General features: G+C 33.2%; 1 long non-coding RNA gene across 1 annotated transcript; it reads right to left on the reverse strand.

Annotated features, from left to right (window-relative positions):
- Positions 1–925: 925 nt before the first annotated feature.
- On the reverse strand, positions 926–2,164 carry LOC141480871 (uncharacterized). Its single transcript, XR_012464607.1, has 2 exons — positions 2,056–2,164; positions 926–1,765 (listed from the first exon to the last, which is right to left on the reverse strand). It is a non-coding gene; the product is annotated as an uncharacterized lncRNA (long non-coding RNA).
- Between the last annotated feature and the right edge of the window lie 8,315 nt (positions 2,165–10,479).

The following is a 10,479-nucleotide window of genomic DNA, read 5'->3' on the forward strand; positions in this document are numbered from 1 at the left end:
GTGGCGTGTTAGAAAAGATAACACTCTTCTTGAGATATCATCTAGAATTCCAGTACAATATAATATAAATCTCAGCTATATTCATATTACTTTTGTTATTCAACGCAAAATGTTTTGGAAAAAATAAGGGGAAGCAGAGGTGGTGAAATAAATAGTGTTTATAAATACATAATGGGCGTTTTACACTGCAATTTTTACGCAATGCAAGTCCAAAACTCTCATAACTTGCTGGAAAAACTCTTATTATATGGTTCACTTCCCAAGCTCGTTATATTATGAAAATATTAGTAGTATACCAAAACTCAAAAATAGATCAAATAATTATTAACATAAGACATTAAACTACTCTCAAAATATTTTAGAACTGAAAGATCTGTTTGGGATTGAATTAATCGGACAATTCAGGCATTTCAATCACTGAATAGCGTTTATCCACAAACAAAAAACTATACTCTGAAGTTTTTCATTCTTCATATCCGAAGTTTCATAACTTCCATTTTGTTAGTTTATAATAGGCATACATTTGCTATCATAAGACTCTCAATATGTTGAACATTTAATAATTTATGATTCAAAACAAATGTGTGGATTTCCATATTTCCACTCTAATACAATTCGCATTAAATTATAGGAGTCCAGCCATGCTTCAACTTTATACTTTTGAATGTAGTGCCTAGGGGTCGTATCTGTACAGTCATTTGTCACCTCACAAATCACAAGAGGAGACTAAATCATCTGTCGGTAACAAATAAGACAGATGGGTATCCGCGGCTAAGCTAAACAGTGGAGACGGGAGTGGGTTAAACAACTTAGCAAATTTCAAATAGATCTTAATGGGCGCCAGGTAAATTTAATCCTCCAGATACCCTAAGTAACTCACAGTATCAATAACTTACCAATTAATATTGGAAATAAAAGATAAAGATCCCCAATATGATTTATTCAGTAATCCTAACTTACATGGATTAACCAACAACGCTTCTAAGACAACAATGCAATATTCACACTACTACGCGATGTTCAAATGTCAATACACGAGCGCGGTGTATATAACCACGAATTCAATCAGCCATAAATTACGGAAGTAACGACGCTCAAAAAAACTACAATACGTCGAGTAAAACTACCACGAAAATTGAGTAGGTGAAATCGTAAATACTAGTATCGGATGGTATGACAAACTCGTTTGCGTCGCGTGAGCTCAGGCGTAGGCGCATCGGTGTCAATCAGCAATCGTGAAAGGAAGAATATACCTCAATTTCCGTTTCACAAATATCTATATCAATCAGGTATCAATAAACAACTCTTAATCAATAAACGATAAACAACACTATATCAACAGGTATCAATAAACATAAGGGCAAACAATTATTTAAATATCTCAGTATATCACAAATTTTCAATTAAATCAATTATAACTTGCGTGCTCCTTTTGGGCCACCCGGTATATGGTGTTAGGCTACCCTGTAGTATGGCGGAAGTGGATCACCCTGTAGTACTGCTGAGATGGATCACCCTGTAGTACGGCGGAGATGGATCACCCTGTAGCACCACCAAGATAGATCACCCTGTAGTACGGCGGAGATGGATCACCCTGTAGCACCACCAAGATAGATCACCCTGTAGGGCACGACAAGCTGGACCAGTAATGGATCACCAAATAAGATCCAGAAAGAAAATAGGGGAAAAAAAAAGACAGGAAAAGAAAAAGGAAACAGGAACGAAGACAAAAAAAAACAGGAAAAGAAAAGCAGGAAGAAAAACCCTACGGAAGAAAATTCTCAATCAGAATCAGATGAAACAAGGTGAGATTCAACCCCCATTCAATAGGACTATTTGACTAATCAATACCCCTGGTATATTTTCATCAAGCAAAGTAGCAAGATAACAAGAGTATATTTTTGGGTGCCCTGTATAACCATATGATCCGTAAAAATCAAGAAAATTGAATGAGTGTTGAAACCTCTCTTCAATACTAATATTCATTTGAGATATAACGATGGAATCAGAAATTACTAAACTCATCAAAAACACATTTAATGGTAAAATTCTTACCCTGGCCAAGGGGTTTTCTATACGTTTCTTCGTGTGCGGTGCTCTGCACGGAAGTCCTACTGGGACTTGATGAGTGACTGAGGGCTTTCTGTTTCTTATGAATCTAGAGACGAGAAACGAAGGTTGTAGAATTGAAGAAGTGATATCATAGCTAAGATCACATGAGAGATGCGACAGTGATTCAGACATACCTAATTTCGGAAATCCTCCCACCTGGCACGAGTTCGGTAACCACCACAAATCCTCAAAAGAGCTTAAGTTTCAGACTGCAAATATCCACACCAAAATGACCAATCAGTCTTCCACTATACAATCCTGACTTGTAGAAATAATCCCCGTGAAGGATGGCACAAATACAACCAAATATATCCTACAATCAGTCTGATGGTACCCTTTGAACTCCGAACCAAGCTCACCGAAGGTTAACTTCCAAATACTAAGCGACTGCCACATCTGACAGCTAACCAGTTGTTGCCACAGTGCATCCAATCTACACTACAAGCACCAAGGGGGCGCTGTGCACAACATCATAAATCTAACAATTCCTCCACAGCCACTTGATACATCATCAACAAGTCCATGACCCATCAAAACTCCTTCTCAAAGCAATGCAACCCTAAAACAACCCTTGACAACTTGAGTAACCGATAAATCCTCCACCCGTGAACAACTGTAGAACTAGTTCGGTGTAAGTCGACGGAACGATACTACGAAAGTTCGGCAGATGTCAACCAACAGCTGTCTCTTAACCTTGTTTACGAATATTTACAAAATATATTGTTCCAACCTATTTTCAACTATTTACCAATCCTTATTCATGCGATGGAATAGAAACATATAAGGTAAGTCGCCATAACCTTCCCTTTCAGTACAAATATTAGAGCATTCATATTATGCAGAATATTTACCGAAAATATCAAACAGTATTCAGAAACCAGAGCTAACTAATATTGTTTTTCAGGCGATATGGCTCTAATATGTCAGTAATCCTTCTGGAAGTAATGAATAACGATCTATGCAAGAAATATTCTTGGAAAGATATAGGGAATAAGGCAGACAACGGCAAAAAAAATGATAGGTGAAGAAAACTGAGAAACAAACAATAACAACTATTCCAACCTAGCGAGGAATTTCGGATCTCCAACGTCGATTGGCAATAGGAGAATGCGTAAGTACTGGTCAAAGCAGTTAGTCAGGGAGCATACATTTATTCTTATACATTTCAGGTATGGTTTTCTATGGAACGGAAGATTCCCATTACTATGATGTTAAATGAATAAAATCTACTTGTAACTTAATTACATTGTTAATATCCTTTGAATAAAGATCTTAAAAGGTAAGGTAGTGTTTTGAAAGGTCACATAAGAGCAGTTTGATCTAGTGCTAAATTGAAACGTAACACATTAAATTCAATAGGTATATTTTTGACTGAATGGCGCTCGACTTTGTGTCAAATAGTAAATACACGTACATTATCCTACTAGGTTAGTCTATATACAACGATTTGACCAATCAACCGACAACTGCGGTAGCAGTTCAGGTTAGCTCCCCAAATTTCTGCTACCGCAGTTGTCGGTCAAACCAACAACACTGACATAAAAACTTGGCAAATTGACTTGGTGTGACACCACCAATAGGTGGTTCCACTTATGTTTCGCTTGCGTTTACGCAGCTCTTTTTATCAAGTACTTTTTTGGTTTTTTCTCATTTTGTCTTCAATTGAAGACCGCCTGCCCGGTACTGACGATGCCCAATAGGCTGAAACAGCTGTATACCGGTAGCCCTTGAATATACCGGTAGCCCATATGGGAATGATCAAAAAATACTATATATCCTATATATATATATACACATATATATATATATATATATATATATATACATATATATATATATATATATATATATATATATATATATATATATATATATATATATATATATATATATATATATTTCCCAAACGACAAACCCTCTTGGTAAAAAACAACATGAAAATAGAATCTTTACATTATGTGATGATTGATTAGATTATTTGAAATAACCTCAGTATTTATTAAATCATAGTCTCCCATGGAGACTCCCATGAAAGTTAACAGTAATGAAATCATTGACACTGATTTTTTTTGACCTTATTGCCAACGTACAATGAGAGATGAAAAATAAAAAATATAAAAACTATAAAAACACCAACTATCTAGGGTTGCCAATATTATATTATCTTTGGAAGGGTTATATCAGTTGTTGGAAGTCCCTTGTAGAGGGCGACTTAATAGATATGAGTTAATTGTGCTAAGATGATTTATGTCAGTTCTATAATTGATTGAATTTGGTTCTTCAAAAATCTTTGTCATTTCGAGGAAAGTTCTCTTTTTTGAATTGGATTCATGTTCTGAGATAGTTACATTATCATAATCAGGTCTGTGGTCTAGTTCAATCGTATGTTGAGCTGGAGCACAAGTTTGTTTATAATTTTTAATATCGCTTTTATGCGAACAAATTATGTCTTTCAATTTCCTTTTGGTTTGGCCTATATACTTTATTCACATTGTGTGCAAGGTATGCAGTAGAATACATTTGAATTGTCTAAAATTGGATCTTTGTCTTTTAATTTTGAAAAAATATTGTTCAATGTGAGTTGATTTCTATATGCAATATTAATGTTAGGAATTTTAGAAAAAATGTTTTTAAATTTATGATTCAATGATTGAATGTGAGGTAATGTAAGGTAAAGATTTTGTTGAATTGATTGATTATCAGAATTATCTTTATTGTTCCTGAGGGGATCAATGTCTATGGATGAAGATTAATTTATGTAAGAGTTTTTTTGGGTAACCACTGTTAATGAAAAGTTGTGAAAGTTTTTTGAGATTGTCATTGCGTAATGAGATGTGACTTGTTTCAATTATCTAGTTTTTCATACCTAGCACTAGGTTTATTTTTTGTCTTTGTTGGTGGTAAGCTTCATAGTGTAAGAACCTTCCTGAAGCACTAGGTTTGGTATACCAGCTAGTGTATAATTTGTTGTCCTCTTTTCTGATAACTTTCGTATCTAAGAAGGGAACGCTACGATTAACGTCTTCTTCTTCAATGGTGAACTGTAATTTTTCATAATAGGAGTTGAAAACTGGTAACAATTGTTGCAATTTGTCGTGAGGGGTACTTAATATAATATCATCTATATATTTTTTTGAAAAAGTTATCTCAAATTGGATTTTGTTTAAACAATCATCAATGAGATCATCCATCACATATTGTGCAATAATAGGAGAGACTGGGCTACCCATTGGCATGCCTAGAACTTGTTTAAATTTTTTTTGTCAAAACTGAAAACTGTTGTGTCATATAACAAGTCGATTAATTTCAAGAATGCCGATTGTGAAATATTGCAATGTGAAGAAATATCCGTCCAGTGTCTGGAAATACTCTCTTTTGCTAATTCTACTGTGATATTATTAAATAATGAGACGGCGTCTAAACTGATTATTTTGGCATCAAAAGGGAGTTATAACAATTAGTTTATTATGGCCTTTTTCAATTTTTCATCACAGATATCAATTTTATTTCATCTGTCATTTATTTATTTATTTATTTCGAAACAAACAGGCAGAGCCTAGTTATATGTTTCTAATCATCTACAAGTACAGTTTTGAAACAAAAAAACTAAAAGAGAAACCAAGTGAGTGGATATAAACGCCAATAGTGAACTATAGGGGTACGTTCACACTCGTCAGCAGAATCAGGAATTGATAACCTCTCTTAGGTTAGTTTTGAGTTTTGAATATGATACCTCGAAGATACCAAACCTAATGATATTTGCGTATTTATTATACATTGAGCAAATTCTGTCAGCGGGGGATTTATGTTGATTGACATGAAAAGCAGTTTGTCGCGGACGAATACCTGGCAGCGGAACATAAAAACAGATTTGAATGGCCTACATGGTCATTCAAAATTTTTCCTAAGAAAATTATACTCTTTATAACTCTTCTGTTTTCCATTAATTCTATGTGAAATTCATCTCTGATCGGTCCATACGAATCTCCGTATTTTTTAAAATACAAATATTTCAAAAATTTGTTTTGTATTGTTTCTAGAATCTGCTTTGATGTTTTTTGGTTTGATTCATATATAATACTTGCATATTTTAGTTTACTTCGAATAATTGTATTGAACAAATATTTCATACTGTTTATGTTTTTGAATTTGTAAGTGGTACGTTTTGAAAAATCTAGTCTTTTATTAGCTTCATTAGTAATATTTTGAATATGCCGGTTGAATATTTCAGGTCACTTTGGAAAGGGACCCCGAGGTCACGTATTCCTTGAACTCTGTATTCTGCATTATATATACAAAGTGATGTGGAATCTTATTTCGGCTGAACATCATAACTTTGCATTTAGAAATGTTAAAAGGTAATTCATTATCCCTGGACCAATTAGATATTTTATCTATGTCGTTTTGGAGTTCTAAATAGTCATCTAGGTCTGTTATGTTTCCAAGCATTTTGAAATCGTCAGCATATAGCATCGTCAGTACCGGGCAGGCAGTCCTCGATTGAAGACAAAATGTGAAAATCCAAAAAAAGTACTTAATAAAAATAACTGTGTAAACTCAAGCGAGACATAAGTGGAACCACCTATTGGTGTGACACCCAAGTCAACTTGCCAAGTTTTTATGTCAGTGTTGGTGGTTTGACCAATCAACCGACAACTGCGGTGGCAGAAATTTGGGAAGCTAACCTAAAATGTCATCCAAAAACGAATCCACATGTTTCTAGAAATGTTATGAAATCGATATATATATATATATATATATATATATATATATATATATATATATATATATATATATATATATATATATATATATATTAGTGGTTTATCATTCGTGGAGTAGGTACTGACGCTCTTTGTATCTTTCAGAGTGCTACGTGTCACAAAGTCTACAATTCATTTGACATTTGCTCGTAATTGAGCTCGATATGTGAGCTGTATCATTTATCTATGAATTGCATTTTGTGACAAAAATTGTGTTAAACTATACCCCATCATGCCATGACTCGTACTTGATATTAAGGCTAAAGTGTCTTTCATCATCTACAAACGCGATTTTCAAAATGTATTATCGAATGAAAAATTATATAGTGCGACTTAGAAAGATTTTGAGTGAAAACAAAAAATTGTGTTTCAGATACTGTGTTTCAGATACTGAGAGATTTGAATTGCAAAGCTCTCCCGATTGTTAATTAACAATTTAATACCAATAGTTAAACTATACGAGCTTTTTTCGATTTTATTCATTATCGAAGTTCAAGATTACTGTACAAATATCGACCAAATGATTAATTCGAAGTACAAAGCCGTGATGATTGACAAAAATTCAACACGAATACTAAAATTGTGCCTTTTCAATTTCATTTAACATAGTACATTAGAACTAGAGACCATATGTCAACAAATGAGCTAAGCAAATTGCAAAGTTGAGAAATGTTGACCAGAATGTGAAATAACGGAAAACAGGACTGACGTTCGAAAATGTCGAAAAAAAAAAGAAACGTTTTCAAGGACCCGTATTACAGTTACTCGGAAATTCTTGGTAGGTAACATTTAATATAAACACAAATAGTACAGAATATAATCGAGAACAGTGAAATAACGAGAAACTTGACTGAAAATTTATATTATACAGGGGATGTTGTCGAAGATATGCAAAAAAATATATACGAGAGTTCATAGTATCGAAAAACGGCGTGTTAGAGATCCAGGGTTAATGAAAAAAGGAAAACGAATTACATACCCGTACATGGAATATTTTAGACATATAGGAAATGTATTTGTCTACCAATTTAAACTGTTACCAGCGTACGCCAACGTGAAGACCAAATTTTAAAGCATAATTTTTAATTTTTTGCCTTTAGATTGATCCACCAGACATCAATTTTTCATTGCCAGACATTTTTATTGTTGTTAATTATGTGCCATACGCGATTTTTTATTTTTTTAAAATAAAAAATTCAAAGTATTTTTGAATTTCTGTAATTTTTGTATTATGTTCTTTGAACATGAAATAATCTGAAATTAATTTGCCAAACGTTAATTCCATTGTTAAGTATTGAATATAAATAAAAAAGTAATGAACAGTATTGAGGTATAATGCTTGTGGTTAGAGAGATACAGTTTGAAGTGCAAGACAGATAGAAAGCGACGGCAGCGCATCGACAAATGTACAACATGGTGTCAGTCTAAAGTCACATGTTTGTTTTGTGTTTACATTATTTGTGATGTTCATTTATTAATTTTGTTACAATGGCCAGTGATAAAATGAATTGTGTTTTCCATAAAGGACATGAGGATAAAATCATACTTTTCGTGGTTGATAAACTGAAGAAATGCCAGCAAGTTTTGAATATACGTTTAAAATATACATTAAAGTACAGTGACATCTAGTTGGCTATTAAAATAAATGAAACAGATGGAAATCACAGACAATGGTACAGCAGTTTTACAGCTTTAATGACAAAATCCATCGACTGAAATAGATAGTATCAGTAAATCTACTTCACATACTTTGCCATCAAATACACCAGCAAATGTTAGTGAAACTATTGCGGGAAACATAAACAGTGAAATCGTAAGTGAGGTTAGTGCTTCGAATTTAATTCATCACACAACATCCGATGATATTGAACTGAGTTAAATTAAAAATAATATAAATAATATGCTATTGAGAATTTAAGTAGTTGTATCCCACACAGCACTAGATATTCATGGAATATTCCCTGTATATCATAAAACGAACGTATATATTCCAAATATTCATAGAATATTCTTGGAATATATACATGCCTTTAGAATATTCATAGAATATGCTTGAATGAATATGGCAGGATTATTCCCGAAAGAATGTGCATAGAATGTCTATAAATGGATTATTCTCCCTTGAATATTCTAAGAATATTGTCGATCGAATATACCATATGATATATTCTTAGAATATATCCCCACGGTATATTTTGGAATATTCTATACAATGGAATTTTGAATTATCTTATAATAACGTATCCAAAAATTCAATATTATTAAAAACAAAAATATTTGAAGATCTTAATCGAATGCATAACCTAATGTATATAACCCTGATAGTGTTAACCAGTTTTTGAACTCAACGCAAAGATTCTGGATGAATTGCTCCAACAGCAACTGTTGGAAACGACAAAAAAATTTGAATGGGCCAATAAATGAACCAGTTGCATCAATAAATTGATTAATTCTCATCCTATTTGTCTTTTTGTATTTGAAATTATTTAATTACAAAGCGAAAAATCCTGGAAACAGAGAAATGGGGAAGTGAATAATTGGAGTAAACGTTTCTCATTGGTCAATTGAAGTGTAGCGCGCGACAGTCGAATAAGCTCTGTGAAAGCGGCTGTCCCTTAATGCATGGTACATTTGCGTTTGCGTTAAATTCGACATTTGATTCAACATGGCGGTTGACGTGGCAGGTTCGCGTGTGTAATGCATGGTGTGTTGGTGTTATTATCAAAGTATAATTCTGTCACGTTCAGTGTACCATTTATAATTTGGGGTTGTCCAATTTGCAGTACAGCGAATAGTTTGATTTTGGATCTTCAAACAGGAGAGTTGCATCTATTCAGTCTTCAAGAAAAGTAAGTAAAATGCAAATGTATCGATAGTAAAGTCATGGTGATTAACCTACTATACCTCATTTTAGGTTCGAGGAGAGTTGGTGTGTGGGATTTGTTGGTTTGACTAAGTACAGTTGTGTATCTTCAATAGAGAAAAGTAAGTGAATAACAAATTTTTTTGTATCATTTGTTTTCATGATTTTTATCACTCGTTTTCAAGATAGTATCAATTTGCCCAAAAGGAAACAGAGTGGTACCTGGTACAGGCAGGTGCGCCAAGGAACTGAAAACGTAATGATTACTTTTCAACAAGACAATGCAAGTTGCTCTTCAAGTCATAAAATGTTGTAAATGTTCATGAGTAACCTATGCGAAAAATATCTATTTGATTTTTATTCCAGTTTTATTGTGCCACTTTCAAATAGTGATAATGAACGTTGATGTACATTTTGTTCCAGGTATTACTATTCAAACACTGGGTGATGCATTGTTGGACAAATATAAGGAAAACTATTCTGGTGAGCAAAGTTTGAATAACTTTAAGTAAGTGAAATTCATTGAAGAACCCATCATACTACTCATTTTAAATACTTCATTTGTGGGTTTATTTTTCTAAGTGAGAAACCTAACCTAACCTATTTCTTGATGTAATACACTTTTTCTTTTTCAATGAAATGATATATTTATTATTTTTTAATTAGTGCTGATGAATTCACAGAGTTGTTATTTTAGTATATTTTTTAGTATACATTTGTTTGAGAGTAGGAATATCCTAA

The sequence above is a fragment of the Leptinotarsa decemlineata genome, unplaced genomic scaffold, assembly GCF_025532065.1.
Source record: "Leptinotarsa decemlineata unplaced genomic scaffold, Ldec_3_MD MMD2_tig00000026_RagTag_RagTag, whole genome shotgun sequence".
NCBI classification, from domain to species: Eukaryota; Metazoa; Arthropoda; class Insecta; order Coleoptera; family Chrysomelidae; genus Leptinotarsa; species Leptinotarsa decemlineata.